Source organism: Elephantulus edwardii, unplaced genomic scaffold (assembly GCF_000299155.1).
Source record: "Elephantulus edwardii isolate Elephantulus edwardi_28Jun2011 unplaced genomic scaffold, EleEdw1.0 scaffold00206, whole genome shotgun sequence".
Taxonomy (NCBI): Eukaryota; Metazoa; Chordata; class Mammalia; order Macroscelidea; family Macroscelididae; genus Elephantulus; species Elephantulus edwardii.
Genome location: NW_006399956.1, coordinates 2,109,179 through 2,114,083, shown reverse-complemented (window position 1 = coordinate 2,114,083; position 4,905 = coordinate 2,109,179). Strand labels below are relative to the sequence as shown.

General features: G+C 43.4%; 1 pseudogene; it reads right to left on the bottom strand.

The window, feature by feature from the left end:
- Positions 1-294: 294 nt before the first annotated feature.
- LOC102861951 lies at positions 295-1,338 on the bottom strand (annotated as a pseudogene).
- Between the last annotated feature and the right edge of the window lie 3,567 nt (positions 1,339-4,905).

Genomic DNA, 4,905 nt, shown 5'->3' with positions numbered 1-4,905 from the left:
TTAGTAGATAAATTTTAAAAAACCCATAGCACCGAGTAATAGCAAATTAGAATTTCAGGAAAGGAGATATTCCTATCTCACCTTTCCCACAACAGATACGTTGATTAGGGAGTGGCACAGGTTAGCATGGGCAGGGTGTTTTCATGGGAAGGGTGCATTAGTTCCAACATATCCTCATATTTTGTTATGAATGATGCCATATTTAGAAACCAGCTATAGAGAGATTCAGAATTTCTTGAATCATAAAAAGGGTGTGAAGAAATCTTGGGTCCCTCGGGGTTTCATGGCAGGGTTTCATGCTGAGAGAGATTCACTAGAGTGCTGAGAATCATCACTACTAGATGCTTGAGCATAGTGCCCTCCTTTTCCACCTGCATCCTTTCTTCTCCAGATCACAACTCCAATCACAGCTCCAAGAACCAGAACTCCAAGCATAATCAGGCTAGTAATAATTCCCCTGTGGTAGGAGTTGGGCTGGGAAGATGGTTCCCATCTCAGTGTGAGGGGCTCTGGCAAACCCTCATGCTGCACACGGCATGTGTATCTCTGCTCCTCTCCGGAGGACACCATCATGGCTGCCCACTTCTGGAAGCCCCCATCCCCTGCAGGTCTGGTCTCCACAAGTTCCATAGCCTGGGTCTGGTCGTCCCCATCCTTTTGCCAGGTCAAGGTGATCTCAGCTGGGTAGAAGTCTCGGGCCCAGCACCTCAGAGTGACCTCACTTGCAGGTATGGGGTGGTGAGTCACGTGTGTCTTTGGGGGACCCAGGTGCTGCAGAGTGTCCTTTCCCAGCTCCAGGTATCTGAGCACCCACTTCGTGCACCTGCCCTCTAGGTAAGCTCCGTGCTGCTCAGCCACATCCGTGTCCTCCCACTTGCGCTGCGTGATCTGCGCTGCCTTGTCCACCACCGTCCAGGAGCGCAGATCCTAGTTCAGGACGATGTAATCGGCGCCATGGTAGGCAAACTGCTCATACCGGCGGAGGAGGCGACTGTCGGGCCCCACGTCGCAAACAGACACTGGAAGGTGTTGAGACCCGACCCCAGCTTGCTCTGATTGAGGTAGCTGCGCAGGGCCCGCAGGCTCGCTTGGAAAGTCTGTGCGTCCCCCTTGGCTCCCTGCGTCTCAGTACTCCTGCTCCATCCTCGGATTCAGTGCGCTGCTGTCAAAGCGCATGAACTGCGTGTCGTCCAAGTAGCCAACTTCTGAGTACAGGGGCGGCGCGCCAGACCCGGACACCGCAGTGTGGAAATACCTCATGGAGTGGGAGAAGCCCGCCCAGGTCTGGGTCAGGACCAGCGCGCCCGACAGCAGCAGGAGGAAGGTGGGGAGCACCATTACTCTGGTGCTGTAGTTCTAGGGCAACTCTCGTCCTTTGATTTCTTAACTGCGGCTACCATGGATGTTGATTGTGGATCCAAGTAAAATGAAATAATTCACAACTTCAATCTTTATCATGATGTTTTCTATTGGTCCAGTGCATTCTGGGATTTTTGTTGCTGTTGAGATGGAATCCATACTGAAGGCTGTGGTATTTGATCTGCAGCAAGTTTTTCAAGTCCTCTTCACCTGCATACCGCAGGTTGTTGATAAATTTTCCTCCAATCCTAATACAACATTCTTCTTCAAAGAATCTAGCTTTTCCAATCACTTGCTCAAAACACGTATTGATTGATACGGAGAAAGGATACAACCTTGATGACACCTTTCTTGATTTTAAACTGTATAGTGTCACCTTGTTCTGTTCAGACAACAGCTTACTTGTCTATGTATAGACAAAACGAGCACAATTAAGTATTCTGAGATTCCCATCATAAATAAACATCAAATCATCTGTAGCAACAGACTTTTGGGACCAAAGATGAGCCTATGAATCCACAAGAAAGTACTGAAGCAGAACCCAGAAAGACAAAGAAGTGGTCAGTTATCAGAGAATATATATAGAGTTGCTGGCCAGAACCACAAACATGAGGCCTAGTAGAGTTAACCAGTTAATCCTGTCTAAGAATCTAATAACAGCTGGAAACAATAAAACCAGTTTTATAAGGGAGAAAAAAAATGACCAGTTTGAAGAAGAGTGATAAGGCAGTTAGCATAGGAACTAGGGATACATAGAAACTAATGCAGTTAAATTTCTGACCTTTAATTATGTTATTTGTCTAATTGTTCATCTGAGCCTTGCCTTATAGGACATGACAGGTTAAGAATGTTCTATTCATTTATTGTAGATATTACGACCTCCGAGGAATGATCCTCCACACACTAACTCCACACCAGTAGCCCTTAACATTTCTAGAAGCTTAAAGCATCGTGTTTTCAAACAACTCCACTCAACTGATTGGCAATGAGTTGGAGCCAACTCAACAGACAGGTTTTCAGAGGCAGCAAATCACACAAAGGAGATTGCCTATTGGAATTTCCTATGGGACAGTTGGTGAATTTGTACCACCTGCCTTTGGTCCCAAAGGGAACTCCAAAGTTTAGAAAAAGGCCTTTGTTCTAAGAGTGTGAGCCAGCATAATCTCATCATATTACCTGTTCCTAAACCAACATATACCTGCTAGTACAAAGTGGCTTTGCCTGGAACCTGGACAGACATTATTACTTTAAGCGTTTTTCACTTTTCAAAAGGCTAAAATACCACGTATCAACATAATTGAAATGTGGAATTGAATGTGGGCATTGATTGGGACTACATGGACTATCATTAAGGGACCCCCCCCCCCGCTGCAAGTTCCTTTAAACAAAGGCCAACAAGGGTCTCTCTCCTCTACTGTCGTGTGGTGTCTGCAATCATTCAGCTTTGGAGAGAAATAATACAAACAGAAAGGTCAATTATAGTCCAGCATCATCAGTGGTGGAATTTATGATCCTTCTTGATGGCTTCCTTAATTGATTTAACGTCTTTCACACAGTAGCCACGAGAAAGGGGAAGCCTTTTCACAAAGCTTTTTGTTAGCAATATGCATCTTCTTCAGTGTTAGGAATGGAGTCTAGTTAAAATAAAACTGTAAGCTAAGTGAAAATATCATTTCTGAACAGAGGACAAGGAAGCTGATGGAACACATATAATTATGCCTTATTTTTCTCCAGTTCACTATGGACAATGAAATAAGAACAACTAGGCAAAACACAGTCAGTCAAGTTTTCATAAAAATCTAAGTGTTTAATTATGTACTGTTGTTGTTGTTAGGTGTCAATTGACTCATAGCAACTCAAATGACAAAGCAGAACTGTTTCATAGAGCTGTCTTGATTGTAGTCTTTATCGATCTCTGAGGGCTTAGTTGTGCTGCCAATCCAAAGGCTTGCATCTTGAAACCATTAGAAAGATGAGCAATCTCTTCCTGTGTGATTTAGTGCCTTTGAAATCTCACTGGAGAGTCAGCTATGAATTGGCTCCGGATGAATGGAACATAACAACAACAGAATCTTTATGGAAACAGCTATCTAAACCTTTTACCCATGGAGCAGCAAATGAGTTTTGAACCATCAGTCTTTTGGTTAGCAACTAAGTGCTTAACCATTGCATCATCAGGGCCTCCTTCCAACATGCCCTATTTTCAACATAGGCAAAAAATAAAGAGTACTAGTGTAATGTGTATCTGTGTTTCATTGACAATGCAAAGGCATTTGACTGTGTGCATCACAGCAAATTGTGGCTAACCTTGAGGAGAACACTTGATTGTACTCATGCAAAATCTATACTTTGACCAGAAAGCAGTTCTCAGAATAGAGCAAGGAAACACTGCATGGTTCAAAATCTGGAAAGGAGTGCATCAGGGATGCATTCTGTCTCCATACCCTTTCAATCTATATGAAGAACAAATCATTCAGGAGGTTGGGCTTTATGAGGAGGAATGTAGTATCAGGATTGGAGGAAGACTCATTAACAATCTATGTTATGCAGATGACACAATGTTGCTTGCTGAAACTGAGGAAGGTCTGAAGCACTCGCTGCAGAAGTTCAAGGACTGTAGTCTTCACTATGGATTGAAGTTCAACATCAAGAAGACAAACATTCTTACCACTGGGCCAATGAGAAGCACTATGATAGATGGAGAAGAGATTGAGGTTGTTAACAGTTACCGTTTGCTTGACTCCACAATCAACACTCTTGTTACCAACAGTTGGGATCAAAGACAAATCACACTTGAAAAGTTGTGGTCAGAAAATTCTTCAGTGTACTGAGAAGCAGAGATGTTGGTCTAGAGACCTGATCCAGGTCATAGTGGTCTTTGCTATGCATCAGAGAGCTGGACAATGACTAAAGATGACAGAAGAGGAACTGATGTCTTTTTTGAGTTGTGGTGCTGAAGAAGTCTTGAACATACCATGGACTGCAAAGAAAACAAGTAAGTCTCTCCTGAAGAGGATGGAAGCAAGTTTCTCCTTGGAGGCTAAGATTTTGAAGCTCTGGCTCACATACGTTGGGTACATGACCAGTAGGGACTGGCTCTAAGAGGAGGACATCATGCTTAGAAGAGTGGAGGGACAGTGCAAGAGAGGAAAAACCTGGATAAGATGGATTGACACAGTAACTAGGGCAATGGGCATAGGTGTATCAGAGTCAGTGAGACTGGCTCAGAATAGGGCAGGTTTCAGAGATGTTGTACATAGGGTTACTATGTATTAAAGGCGACTAGATGGCACATAACAACAACACCACCGCTGCTCTCAACATTAACCTTTGAAACATTTGGCTATCTTGAAAGAGGAGATGAACTTTCTCCTCACTGGATATTATCAGAACCTATTGTGAGTTTCAATACTCTTTTTCTCTTTGTTTACTTTTAGGAACCGTCTTGTGTTTACCACACATACTACATTCTGAAGCACTCTAGAAAGATCAGAAATTACTGACATTTTCCTAATTGGTATAAAAAATACTTTAGCCAGTTTCTTT